The sequence below is a fragment of the Giraffa tippelskirchi genome, chromosome 4, assembly GCF_054371585.1.
Source record: "Giraffa tippelskirchi isolate mGirTip1 chromosome 4, T2T-mGirTip1v1.2.pri, whole genome shotgun sequence".
Classification (NCBI taxonomy): Eukaryota; Metazoa; Chordata; class Mammalia; order Artiodactyla; family Giraffidae; genus Giraffa; species Giraffa tippelskirchi.
In genome coordinates, this window is record NC_137278.1 from 201,275,156 (window position 1) to 201,289,985 (window position 14,830).

The window sequence follows — 14,830 nt, forward strand, 5'->3', positions numbered from 1 at the left end:
GCCAGTGCTGGCAGTTTGGGGTTAGAATGTGTCCATGGAAAAAGCGTGGAGAGTGTTTACTTTGTGCTGAGCCTGAAGTCATCACAAAGCCGTCTGGGCACAGAGGGGGCTGTGGAATGCAGCTGGCCCGACCGGGCGCCCCGGGATCCTGGGCCGCCCGCCGGCTGGGGTGATGTCCTGCCTCCCCCCCCCCCACTGCCAGGACTCCAGAGCTTCTCACGTGACCCCACAAAGTGCATCTCCTGGGTTGTTGGCAGCTTCCTGTAGTTAGCGACAGGGGACAGTGGTGGCAGTTTCTGGAAGAAGCAGGAGAGTACCCGGGCCTCCTTCTCCTGTCGCCAGCCTCTCTTGATATCACGGGGTAATCAATTCTTGTGCTTTTTAGTCTTTGACATTTTCTTGGGCCCCTGCAGCTAGTGTGTCTGATGCCTGTTTGGACTTCGCGGCCTTTGCCTGGTTGTCTCAGGGAGCCTGGGCTGTGTGTGGGGTCAGGTTCCAGAGCTGGCTGGCGAGCTGAGCGATGACATGGCAAGCAGAGCCTCAGCCCAAGTCCACGTGGCCTGCCAAGGTGTGACCTTGTGTCAGCAGGCAGGAACTCTTCGCTGTGTCAAAAAAAACACACCAGGGGTGTCCCAGAGGCCCCCGGAAAAAGCAGGGCCTTCCTTGGTGCCATTTCTTCTCCCACTGTCATCTCATGTAACTGCCCCCGCCCCCAACCGACCCCATCCTCCGTGAAACCCCACACCTCTCAGTTAATCTGCAGCTTAGAAAAAGACTCCGAGGCCTATTTGGCAGCCAGTGACGCCAAGGCTCAGAGGAGATTGCTGTCATCTTAGGGCCCAGAGACAGCCCCTCACCCAGAGTCCATGAGGGGGCGGGGTGTACAGGGGGGCGCTCTGGGTGGCTGAGTGCTGCTGGCACCTCCTCATGCTGGACTAGAGAGCAAGGGGTCCTAGGATGTCCTCTGGGCTGGAGCAGAGGGACCATGGTTTTAAAATCACTCCACAGGGTGATGGACAAGCTCTGAAACTAGGCAGTGGTGATGGTCATACAACTGTATGTAACTTGTACCCTCACAATGGGCAGATTTCCTGGTATGTAAGTTGTACCTCAGTTAAGCTGCTCTGAGTCAAGGGTGACCCCGCACAAGCCCATGCTAGTCCAGGCTGCACCACCGGTCCGTCTTCCGTCTTCCTCCATGAGGGCTAGCCCACACGGTGGAGGGGAGGTGGTGGTGGGGCGGCCAGGACTTGGGGGACCTTACACTAGGAATCGGGGTACACTAGAGAATGTGGGGGCTGAGAGGGGGTTCTAGCTGCTAAGGCAGTTGCTGCCTCTCTAAAGCTCTGGGTTGGGCAGTGACCATAAAGTGGGGAAATGTGCCCGGATGATGGAGAGTTTCCTCCAGCCTAAATACATATATGGAGACACACACACATATACACAGACACACACAGACACACATATACATGTACAAAGACACACAGTCACACAGATACACATATACACAGAGTCACACTATACACAGATACACACAGTCACACATATATACAGACACAGACACACATACATGTACACAGACATGCATAGTCACACATATACACAGATACACTCACAGACATGTATACACAGACACACACATACAGACACACAGACACATATATACACACATACATGTACACACACGGTCACACATATACATCATACACACAGACAGAGGCACATATACACACAGTCACACTATACACAGATACTCACAATGACACATATATACACAGACACACATACATGTACACACACAGTCACACAGATACACACATAGACACATACACAGATGCACGCATATACGCACAGACACATATACATGTACACACACACACAGTCACACATATACACACAGTCACACATATACACAGACCCACGTACATGTACATAGACATGCAGAGACACACACTTACACGGACATACATTTTGAAAATTCCTCTCAGTGGGGTAGGGGTGGGCCAAGAGATGCCTTCAGCCGGGAGAAGGTCAGCCTTAAGGGGCAGGGATGAGGGGCAATGACTGAGGAGCCTGTGGACGGAGCAGGAGGAGACTGCAGCGGGCAGGTGTCAGGCAGGACTCCAGAGACACTTCCTGCTGGGGGAGGGGGCGAGGACTGAAGGAGATCCAGGCCCGGCTCTGAGCACCTGTGGCAGGTGCAGGGGAGGGGTGGGGCAGGTGGACAGGAGGAGTGATGGGGCCACCAGGGAGGTTCCGCCTGAGAGTCGGAGGGAGATGGCAAGAGCTGAGTCTTCCAACCTCGAGAAACAGAGATTTAAACCCAGAGGAGACGGCAGGGGTGGTTCACACTCACCTGCTTGGCAGCTCCAGGCCGACAGTGCAGAGAGCGGGCTGGGGCACCTGGCAGAGCAGGGGCCTTGGGTCATGTCTGTAGCCTCTGGAACCCTGAAGCAGGGGTTCATGTGGCTCTTTGTGGAGCTTTGAGGACCAAAGCCATCCCCTTGTCCTGCCAGAACGTGGGCCCCAAATCACTGAAGGGCCCCTGAAAGGAAGCTTGACAACCTGTGACTCTCATGGCTTTTTTAGAACAAGAAACTGCAGTCGCAGAGTCCTGCTCAGAGATGGAGGCAATACTGCACTTACAGCAGAGGACCTGGGACCTCAGAGCCTGTGGAATCCCTCGGGTGGGGCAGGGAGCAGCTACAATGTGAGCCTGGGGGGCCCAGAGTCCATGAGTTTAACTTGCCCCCACTGGCGCCCCTGCTGCTGGGAGTCACTGGCTGCTCTTTGGGAAAAGCAACCCAAATGTTCACCCTCCTGCAAGTGGGGCCCCGTCAGCTTGCCCTCTCGCATGGCTCTCTCTAGGGTCCAGACATGTCAGCTGCCCAGAGGTGTGTCCTCTGTTGGGTGCAAGAATAACTCACTTAGCAAAGACCCTCACTGTCCAGAAAGAGGGGGCCCCCCTGACACCTGCGGGCCCATAGCCGCCCTCCTGCTCTCGATTTCCTTCCTTCCTTCCACCTGGCTCCTTCCCCGCGCAACCTGCTTGATACAACCCCCGTTTATTTTCCTAGCACTTTGCTTTTTTTCTCTTTCCAGGAGATGAAAAGTGTTTCAGTATGAAATTTTTTTTAAAGGTCTTTTTCTCATTATTTAAGTAAAAGTCTGTTTGTTTTATGCTCCATCTAACATATGCTGTTGCACCCGAATCCGTCATCTTCGTTATCTTTTCCTGGTGCTAGTGGAGCAGAAGGAAACGTGAACTGGCCCATGACACGGCGCTTCTTTACGCATTATTCACAGCCTTGTTGCTGGCAGTGCGACCTGCCAGGCAGAGCATCCTGTAGAAATAGTATGTGAACCACCCCCTACCATTGCCAGTGGCTGCTGCCCTGCAGGTAAATTGGACAAGGTCTCCTGAGCTCTGTTGCTGGCAAGGTGGACTCATCACGTGTGGAAAACTCCCAGCTCCCAACAGACCCTGAAGTCGGCTCAGACTTGGATTGGGTTGGAATATTAAGAGAATATATTTGACATCTGACTTTGTGCAGAAAACAGAGCTGTGTTGGGCTTTCTGAAGCCAGAACCAGGTAGTTCCAGAGGTGGGGGGCAGAGGAGAGGCCAGAGGAGGAGACGTGGGGGCTGGGACGGGGGGAATGGGCTCAGCAGAAGGGCCCGAGTGTTGGGGAGAAGGTGGGGCTGTCCAGTTTCCTATTTATACTGTGAGATGGGGCAGCCCCGGCTGGTCATGAGGATGGTGAGTTCAGGCCTGGGGGCCATTAAGGTGCCGGCAGAGGCTGTGTGTGCTGGTCGGAGAGCTCACAGCCTGAGCCTGGGGACCCTCTGTCTGGTCCTGGATGCGGGTCCCACAGGGCCCTTCAGGAGAGCTTTTGTGGGCGAGGAGACCCACAGGCTCTTGTTTCTGGAACCCTCACCCACGGAGCATATCTGGGCTGCACACTCCCGGGTCTCATCACACAGGGAGAGAGGCAGAGATGCCTCATGGCTAAAGAAGGGTCCCTGAGGGACAGCCCCCCCCACCGCAACTCACCCTGCAGGGACCATGTTTGGAACAACCCCCGTCCCTGCTGGTCATCTCAGGAGCCAGGTCTTGCCTGAGCCTGTGAGTCCCCTTCCAGGCTGCACTGGGCTGAGGATACCCCATGGTCGGTATTTAGGATGCGTCACGGTGTGTATTTGGGAAGCAAGCAGAGATGTGGGCTCAGGCCCTGGTCCTCCTGCAGTGAGCTGGGCCTTCTTGCACTGTCAGGTCTGCTGGAAGGCGAGACGTTACTGTGGGGCCTGCACGCGTCCCAGCAGATGAAAGTCGGGGCCAGAGTGTGGTCCCCAGGCGTGGGAAACCCACGGACAGGTGATGGGAGGTGGCCCGCATCGCAGCCAGTCCTGTCTATGGGTGCTCAAGGTGGAGGTGTGGACGGGGTGGCTCGGGGCTCAGCCCAGCTCCTAACCAGGGCTTCGGGGTGACGCTTCACTGAGGCACCCCCCCCACCCCCCAGCCCTGCCCTGGGGTCTGCTGAGTTGGTCTGGGCGGGACCCAGTGCAGCTACAGCCTATGAGCCGTTCTGGAACCAGGCCTGCAGCGCTGAGCTGGGGAGAGAGGGACTGGACTGGGGCGAGGGGCGGGGGGATGCTCCCCTCCGTCACTGAGTCACTGAACCTTTCTGTTTGTGTCTCTTCCGGCAGGTGGGGCCGGGAGACCTGCTTAGTCATAACAATTCCCTTTTCTGAGTGACCAGCAGGCGCCAGTGCTCTGCAAACACTGCTTCTAATCCCCACTACAGTAAATGGTCACGTCTGTTTACTTGTTTACTTCAGGGTGGAGAACTCATCCCAGGAAGCTGCTCTGTCACCAGTGCCTTGGGCAGGGACCGGCACTTGCCAGGCTCTTGATAAATATTTGCTGAGTGAGTGGACGGGGAGTGGACGGAGCCTGCCAGATGGTGTCCCTTTAGTTCAGAGAAGCGAAGTGACTGGTGAGAGGGGCCAAGTGTCACATGGACTCACGTGTGGGGCTGGTGGCCCCTGTTCCCCTGAATATGCATGACTGTGAGCGTAGGAGGGGGTGGGAAGACTCCTCGGAGATAAAGCACCCGTCCTCACACCTCACTCCGCTCGTGGCAGCATTAACTGGTGTTTTAAAAAATCAACTTGGTTGCAAAATAAAAATGGTAAATGCTGGGGTAAGCAGGGTTGCGCAGATGACTGTCATAGGACGTGGCATCTCTAACTCAGTAGTAATGTCTTTGTTCCATGTGCAGACACCGAAGTGTTGTGTGGGTCAGGGTGATTTGGGCATTGCAGTGACCCTGTGAGGATCACCCTCACAGTGACTCTGTGAGGCCTCCTGTCATCCCATTTCACAGATGAGGACACTGGCGCTCAGAGAAGGGACGTGGTCTGCCCTGGAAATGCAGGCATCATGATGTGGATGCGGGCGTGTGTCCTCAGCCGTCAGGCATCAGCTGCTTCATGTGCTCATCAGGCAGGGGGTTTCCTGGACCAGGCAGAGGGTGCCACCCCACCTCCCCATCACAAATGGTGCAGCTTTAGAAACACCTGCAGCGTAGGAAGCTTGTCCTTGGGAGAGAGGCTGGGCCATGCAGGGAGGTGAGGGTGGCCGGGCGGCTGCTCTGGGGACCAGGCATCTCCAGTGGTGGGGAGTGCTCCCGGACGGAGCTCTGAGTGCAGGGGCTCCTCCTCCCCACAGTTGTCAGAGGCGGGCACTGCCTGCTGCCCGCTTGCCCACTTGCCAGCGGCCGAAGCTTTGAAGTCTAAGCATGTGACACCGCTTGCCCTGTTTATATCCACCTGCATTCATTCGGGGGGAAAATGCTCCCTATGTACACTCACACTCTATCTGATGGAAGCCCTTCCTTCACCAAGCTCCTTTTAATTTAAGTATATTTGAGGAAAGCCTTTCTCGAATATAAAATCCAAACCCCTGGATCCTTCAAAGGAAATTCTGAACAGGTTGCATCATTTCTTGGGGCTGTGGTACCCTTGGATATGTCAAGGGTTGAGCCTGCTGTCAGGCCATCGGGAGGGTGGGGGACTTTCTCGGTCCCTGCATCTGGGGTCTGGAGCGGCCTCACGGGATTCCTAGGGACCCTGGCAGCTGCTGGCACATGTCTGCTGGGTGCTGTCCCTCAATGTGGGCTGCCCACCCTGTGGGCTTGGCGCTAGGTCAGCAGGTCCTCACGGTGTGTGCACGGGAGGAACTTGTTGTGATAAAGTGCCTTCCTATAATTAGTTGGTCTGATAACCTTGATCCTGGCTTCTTGGGAGCCTTTCTCCTCTTTATTCCCCTTGTCTTTACTGGTTTCTGTGTGACTGAAGTTGTTAGATCTGCTGTCCAACTAGTAACAATAGTTACATCCACACTGCATTGGAGGAGGGCATGGCAACCCACTCCAGTATTCTTGCCTGGAGTATCCAATGGACAGAGGAGCCTGGCAGGCTACAGTCCATGGGGTCGCAAAGAGTCAGACACAACTGAGTGACTATCACTCTCACATTGTACCGTGGGCGCTGTTCAGAGTCAATGTTAACTCACTTGGTCCTCTCAACCCCCTGTCCCCTGGAGATCTCGGGACTGTTAAAGTCGCCCGTCTTAGAGAGGCCAGAGAGGTGAGTTAACTCCACCCAGGCAGCACAGCTACGGCGTGGTGGAGCTGGGGTTCCAGCCCAGGCATGAGGCTCCCAAGTCCAAGCCTTGACACCCTGTGTGCACCCTGCCTCCCTGCCCAGGCCTACCAGGGAGGGGGCTCTGGCTTCCCAGTGCACATGCAGTGGACATGAGGGTCTCTTCGCAGAGAGTGGGGGGAGGCAGGCGTTGTGTCTGTGAGTTGTGGCAGGGGACCAGACCTGGAGCCCATTGCCAGCCCATCCGGGAGGCGAGGGGGTGGGGGGCGGGGCAGAGAGAGGCTGAACGTAGGCATCTGAGATTCTAAGATGGTTAGCAAAGGCCCTGAAAGCAGTGATGTGTGTGAACTGGGGTAGAAAACCAATAGAAGAGGTTTTCCTGGAGAAACTGCTCTTGAGTGAAGCCTGAAGCCTGTGGGGAGTTGGCTAGACTGATGGTGGGAGGAGGAAGATTCTGAGTCAGAGAGAAGGAGACAGGATTCCACACAGTTACAGCTTTGACACGTAAACACAGGTTCCCAGAGCCCAGTCTAGGACCATTCTTGGGGTGATGGGAATGCATTCACCAAAAATCCTTACTGGGCGCCTGCTGTATATGGCGCAGTCCCACTTAAGGCAGATGTCCTCGTGAGGCATCATTTTAAGGGAGAGAAGTAACAGCACCTAATTAAAAAATGAATTATTCAATTGTAATTGGCCTCTAAAATATCGACGTTTGGGTATGAGACTACGTTTGTTGTAAGTTAATATTTTACTTATGCTACTGAAAGAACAAAGCCCAAACTAATGATCGCTCACTGGCCTGGAAGGAAGGACTATATCACAAAATCTCTTAAATCATGATGAAAAAAATGTTCTAGAGTCGATGGTGGGATTTTTAATCCTGCTGAAATTTAACCCCTAGATCATGGAACATGAGGTTTGCAGCGTCAGACGGATGAGGGGTGAGGAAGAAGGGACAGGTGTGGCTGCTAGAAGGATGGTCACATCTGTCCTCAGGTACAAGGAGGGGGTTCCCGGAGGTCAGAGCCGAGCAGAACTGAGCAGACCTATCTGCCATTTTGTGGAAACTGTTCAGCAGGAAACTCAATTATACACAAAAAGTTTCTGCATTTTCAGGGTGCCTTACTGTTGGGAAGATGCTGTCTGATGTCATTTCTTACCTCTCAGGACAACTTGAAATCCACAGGTGCCAAAGTCATCTTTTTCTCCCTGTAGCCAGGCATTTTTAGTAAATGTTAATTTTTGTAACAAAAAAATTTCATAGTCATTTTTATCCTTCTGTAATCAGGAGGATTATTGCCCGAATTTTTTTTTAATGGGAGTATGCATTACTTCAGCAAATTCTGGGAGATAGTGGAGGAGAGGGAGGCTTGGTATGCTGTAGTCCATGGGGTCAAAAAGAGTTGGACACGACTGAGCGGCTGAACGACGACAACATGCATTATTTATTTATTTTTTGGCCACACCATGCACCATGTGGGGTCTAGTTCCCTGACCAGGGATGGAACCCAGGCCCCCTGCATTGGGACCGGGGGTCTTAACCACTGGACCACCGAAGTCCCTCCGAATAATTTTTTTCTTTTCCTTTTCTTTGAGGTAGGCATCTTGAGTTGGGCCTTTTGGAGCAAAATAATAAAATTCTCTGTCTACTCTGGTGGCCTTTGCCTATGTTAGAGCTGTGTCATCTCAAACGTCTGTAATTCTGTAAATTGGGTCAGCTTCTCTTAAATGTGCAGGTGAGTCTGTCGTCCGTTGGCTCCTTGCTGATGGCGCGTTCGTTCATGTGATGTGCGTCCGACGGGAGGGTTTCTGACAGCATCCTCGGGCAACCTTGGGGTGGGAAATCCAGATCTGGGCCCTGCACACTTGGCTTTGTTGGTGTCTGGCCTCCACTGAGGTTCTGTGCTGTGAATGCTTCCCAGGAACGTTGCCTCTTTGCGGTGAGTGTTAGGTCATTGCCATTGGCTTGTTGCTGAGAAGACAGGAAGGTGAGATGGTGGAGAGAAAAGAAAGTGGAAGGGGGCTCAGGGTTCCCAGGAGAAATGGGAAGGGAGCAGAGCTGAGAAGAGAAACCACGTCTCAGGACAGAGGAATCTAGACGAAGTTGTGAAAGCACCATGGCTGACCAGCAAGAGAGGAGACCCAGATTACAGAGTGAAGGGAGACATCAACCACCTTCCCAGACCTTTTGGGGGCGTCTGTGGGGCTTCCCTAGTGGCTCAGATGGTAAAGAATCTGCCCTCAATGTGGAAACCTTGGGTTGGGGTTTACAGAATCAAAGAATCAAACCCTCAATGTTTGATCCCTGGGTTTGGGAAGATACCCTGGAGAAGGGAATGGCAACGCACTCCAGTATTCTTGCCTGGGAAATCCCATGGACAGAGAAGCCTGGTGGGCTATGGTCCATGGGGTCACAAAGAGTCAGACACGACTGAGCGACTAACACTTTCGCTTTTTTTCCACTTTGAGTAATTAAACAGGCGGCAGGCTTTCTCCCGGGTGAGTCATTGTGAAAAATTCACCCTGAACACCCAGGTTTCTGCGTTCTGGATTCCCAGTCCTCGGATTACCGTGTCAGTCGTGTGGGGTCCCCTTGGAAAGAAGGTGCCACAGCACATGTGGGCACAGTTTGGAGGAAGCTGGGGGAGGGGTACAATTGTGCAGCTCTCAGGGCTTTTTGTTGTTTGTATGTTCGCGTGCCTATATACACTTATACACACACTTATATGAAGCCTGTCAAATTTTTCAAAACTTTCCGGAGGAATTAGCATCATAAATTCATAAAGAAATCTCCGAAGGGCCTTTGGAGCCAAGAGAGGAGGGAGGCAGCCCACATACATCACTCTGAAGGAACCCCATCACCCGCACAGCCCCAGAGATCTCGGGGAAATCTCTCATGAAATGAACTGCCTGCTGCCCGACAGCCTCTAGGAAGCATCGGCTCTGCCTTCATCCTAAAATATTGCATTGAGAGGACCTGCCACAGAGACACTGATCCCACTTACGGGCACTGGGACTCTAGTGTCATTTAGCTGCTGCTCTCATATTAGCCCTGCCATTCCCACGGGCATGTTTACCCAGACTCTCCACGGCCAAGCCAGGGCTCTGATTTTCAGAGATATATTGCAGTCCCTGTGTTCGGAGTCACATCTCCCTTTAATCAGACTAACAATGGGCACCACTGTTGTAATTCTGGAACAGGTATCCCATCCCAGGGACCCAGATCTTGACCACAACTCTGCAGCTCTGCAGTGTCCAGCTCTTGTGTACAAACAGAGAAGCGGGTCCAGAGGTAAGGTGACCAAGCCAGGGCCACCCGGGGAGGATGCGGTGAAGTGAGGGTGTGAGGCATGCTCCATGTGACTCTGAGTGCTTGTTCTCTCCGGTGTGCGAAGGGTTTGCCACCACCACCCCCAAGATGTGTTCCCAAAGGGGCCTGAAAGGGGAGAAAGTGTGTGTTTGAGCCCAGCAGTGACTCTCCCTGCCCTTGGTCGTGGGGCAGCCATGTCCGTGGGGCTCAGAGGTTGGCCCCCATCTGGACCAACCCTGAAGCTTTTTCTTGGCCTCTGCAGGGGAGATGCCACAGAGTACTTGCTTTCCTGGGCTCCTCTGGGCAGTGGTGATTCAAGTCTGGAAGTCTTGTAAGTCAATGGAGGACTCGGCCCCCTTCATGCTACCTGCATTGGTTGGCCCTGAAACAGCCTCTGGCCACTTGCCTGATGACAAGCCCTCATTCCAGGGAGTGGTGAGCCCCAGCATGGCTGTGGAGAGGCGCTCTGCCTGTGTGACTGTCCAGTTTAGGATGGAGTCTCCCTTTGAAAAAATTGTGGTGAAACATTAAAAAAAAAAAAATCCACCCTTTTACCCATTTTGGAGTGTACATACGTACCATGTTGCCTGGGTAGCTGTAAGGACACTCACACTGTCATGTGACCGTCACCACCCTGGTCTCCAGGACTCTGCCATCTTCCCAGATGGACACTCTCTCCACATAAGCACGGCCCCTCCCCTCCCCCAGGCCTGGCCCCCACCTCTACTGTCTGTCTCTGGTTCCTCAGAATGGAATCACTAACCCCCTGTGGCTTCATCTTGTGTCTGGAGGTCCCCAACTAAGGTGGGAGGAGGTGGATGGATGCTCTGCCAGGAAGGACCAGGGACTGTGTTCTCTGGGGATGTGAAGGCTTCCGGCTGTGGTTCCACTTCTCCCCCCAGGGCAGAGTGCAGCCCGTGCTGGACTGTCCCCCGCCCTGGGGCGGGGGTGGGGAGCACTCTGTGCTAGACTGTCCCGCCTTCTCATCCTTCCCTTTCCCTTCCAGGGCGGTGAGGAGGGACTGGTGCCCATCTTCTTTGTGGGTAGGCATGGACCATGAGTAAGACAGTTTTGGAACATACTTGGCAAACAGGAAATATTCAATGTCTCAGAAGAGCTGAGTAATCACTGGGCCCCTCCAAGGTCTACCACTTCAGCTGTCCTCTCTGCATCTTCAGATGGTCCCTGCCTCCCAAGATGCTGGGCAGAAGTTCTTCTAAATTCAAGAAAAAAGGAATACTCTGCCTTCCCCCAGGGATGCTCCTGAGGGCTCTTCTCCATCCAGGGATGTTTTTCACGTAAAACCCTACAATAGGCCTTCTCCGTTTGAGAGTCTTGGTTCTTCTTGACAACTGGAGGCTTAGTCACCTCCCCCAGTGACAGGCTGGACTGAACAAGCAGTTGAGCCATCCTCCTGGCCAGGCTGCCATCGGGGGCTGGAGATAGGAGTGGATGGGGCAGGTGGATACAGAACACACCTCAGGGCTACACTGGCCACGTCCAGGCAGCGAGGAGTCAGAGCAGGGAGGTGAGTGTGGCCATGACAGACTCCTGGAAGGACCTTATTTTCCAGCTGGGAGCCCGGGTTTGATTCTGGAGTTGGTATTTTCTATTGTGGCTGTGATGCCCTGGATCCACTGGGCAGAGGGGTCTCAGGCAGGGTCACAGAGAGTCCCCAGGGTTCCCACAGGAGAAACCAAAACCAGCAGATCCCACTCCCTGGGGCCCCAGCCCTCCCCCTCCCCGAGGCCCAGGAGGTCCCTCCAGAGTCTAGCTCACTCTGTGCTGTTTCCTCACAGGAGAGTTTGCTTTACAATTATTCATTAATCTGTAAAAGTATGTTTTATGCACTCCTCTGAATCGATGTTATGTTTTATAAAAATAGAATAAAGTGATATGGTAATGAGGGAAAAAACACAGCAGTTTAGAAATTGTGATTGAATGCCCTCCTCCCAAACCATGCTGAAATTATGGTGAAGGAATCTAAAAAATGCACAAACCGCAGAGATAAAATGAATGGAAAAGAAGACAACAGCAACCATATGTGTGTGTGTATACACGTGTGTATATCTGAGGGTTGTTCTCATTTGTCATTTTTGTGTTTGAAATATCCTTTGATGTCTTATTAATGCCGTGGTCTTTAACGACCAAACAGCTGCAGCCAGCCACATCATAGAGCTTGACTTTCCAACACTTTTGTGGAGGCCTCCCAGGTTGAGAGGATCCCCTGGAGAAGGGAATGGCTACCCACTCCAGTATTCTTGCCTGGAGAATCCCATGGACGGGCTACAGTCCATGGGGTTGCAAAGAGTCGGACACGACTGAGGGACTATTTTCACTTTCACCTTCCAGGTCTTCTAGTTTCTGTTATGTTTTCCAGCCCCAAGGAAGTTGATGGTGATCAGCACACAGAGCCCCAACCAGGTCTTTCTCTGTAGACCCATCACAGTTGGATGTGACCACACTCATGTTGCTTAACTCAGCTCTGATGGGTGCAAGCGGCTTCAGCACCTCTTTTAGAGCAGTGTTAATGTCCACTGCACCACAGAAGCAATGCCTTCCTAGGCCCTGGTGGTGGGTGAAGGTCGAAGCTGAATCCAGAGTTCGCTGGAGAGGCCCTACCTCCGTGCAACCCAGCCTGCCCCCATGCAACCCAGGCTGAGACAGGTGGAGGTTTGTCCTCTATTGACGACCAAGGAGACAATATTTGGATGGGGGCATGGCTGGCACCACCCAGGGAGGAATGACTGAGACTCCCCAGCTGTCCCTCACTTGCTCTCACAATGCAGCCTCCAGTCCTCTCTAGGCTGGAGATCTGAACATCCCCCAGCATCTTTCAGGCTGGCAGAGGCAGCTAGCCTGGAGAAGAAAGCCCTGAGGACACGTCAGGGTCCACCCTGCAGGACGACTCAGCCACAGCCCCTCCAACTGACAAGCCCACTCTCCACTCCTGTCAGTTTTCTGTTGTTTCACTCTCAAATATAATCAGTCAATTAAGGACACCTAAATATTTGGAAGTCCCTTAAAATGAAAATAGAAACCAAAGCAAACAAGCAAAGGATGGATATTTAAAACAGAATATGAAAGGAGAAACTTTAAAAAAAAAACCCAAACCACCACCAACAGCATCCTTTTCTGTCTTTAGAGAGATGCAACAAGATGCTACTTCCCTGAGACAGAAACTGATTTCTGTGAAAAAGGAATATTCACGAAACAAAAAGGAACTCTTGGAAATTAAAAATGTAGCTGAGGGCTACGAATCATTGAAAAACAAAATTAATAAATCTCCAGAGAAGCAGGGCAAAAAATCAGAGTGGGAAATTAAGAGGGAAAAAATATGACAGTAAGATGACCAGTCCAAGAAGTACAGCATCTGAGATGTTGAAGTTCCAGAAAGAGGTAACTGAATATGCAGCGAGAGGGGACTCTCAGGGATACAGTCCAGAATACTGCCCACAACGAAAGGGCATTAGCGTCCTACTCTGTGAGTAGGGCTCCCAGATTGCCCACACAGGTGGGCACATCACTGTGAAGATATCAGGAAAGTGGGGACAATTGGACAGTCTTACAAGTTTCTACGGATCAGGAATCAGCCTGGTTTCAGATGTTTTAACGTGAGAAGCAAGAAGACTGGGGCAGTGCCCTCAAAATCCTGAAGGAACAGGATTTCCAGTTGTGAATTTTATACCCAACCAAATTATTGCCCAAGCAACAAGTAGAACAAAGACATTTTCAGGTGAATAAAAACCTCAACAACAACAAAAACAGCTAAAAGAAAAACCCCAAACCAAAACCAAGTTAGCTCCGATGCTGCAAAGCTACTGGAGGAAGTTCTCCATCATGAAGTGGGATTAAACCAAGGGAAACATGGGATTCAGGAAACATAGAATCCAGCTCAGTGAAAGGCAAAGAGCATCTGTGAAGGGGGTCCCTTCCTAGTTATCACGATGCAGAATCAGACACTGATCCCAACAAATTGCCATGCTATTCAGGATGCTGGAGAAGGATTAGAGAGATAGATTCTCACTTCTCATATTGGGAAAGAAGTTAAAACTTGGTGAGAAGTTATAGAAGCACATGATTTAAAAATATGGAATTAACTACCCAAAGATATAGCTAAGAAACTGAAAGTGGTGTTTGCTAGGGAGGAAGAAATAGGGCAGTCAGGAAGAGAACTGTGGATTCGTTTGTCTTTGTTTGCTTTGCAATGAGCCTTTGAGAGCTATTTGACTTTAAACTATGTGGATGTACAACAGATAAGAATGAACACTGGAAGAACCCCCCAGCTTGTTGCTGAGAAGTGGGGATCCCTGGAGTCCTGTACTGTTTATTCATTTACTCAACACTTCTCTTCCTGATCCTGTGTAACGTGCCAGGCATGGTGGCAACTTCTTTCTTCAGAGTTTGTCAGTCTTTTCACTGTTCCCGTCTGGACAGTCCTGCTGGTAGCCCATCCCTCCCCTCTGTCCCTGGATCTCTGCAGGGTGAGGCTGCAGCTTTCATGTAGTGTCCAGAGGGTCAGGCTTGCCGCCTTCCTTCTCTTGAATGGCAGGTTATCAGGGGTGATGTATTTTGCTTTTTCTTCTAGAGGGGAGAAGCAGACCCCAGCCACACATTCCTGGCAGGCCCTTAGAGGTGATGGACATGATGTTCTGACCTGTGCTCTCCCTGTCTCCATCCTCCATGTTGACCAATTCTTCACCTCCTGCTTCCCCAGAGCACCCCGTAATGCAGGCAGAGAAGGGCCATTAGGAAAGGCCCACTGCAGCCCTCATGGCCCCCGATATTTACACTTTTGCTCCCTGAAATCTCATTAGTTGAGACCCAATTCTTTGAGTTTGGAATTTAAGG

At 52.1% G+C, this 14,830-nt stretch overlaps 1 protein-coding gene across 2 annotated transcripts in view; it reads left to right on the forward strand.

Moving 5' to 3' along the window:
- Positions 1 to 14,830, forward strand: part of CACNA1C (calcium voltage-gated channel subunit alpha1 C) — a 384,443-nt gene that overhangs the window by 53,852 nt on the left and 315,761 nt on the right. The gene's annotated exons all lie outside the window — the stretch shown is intronic.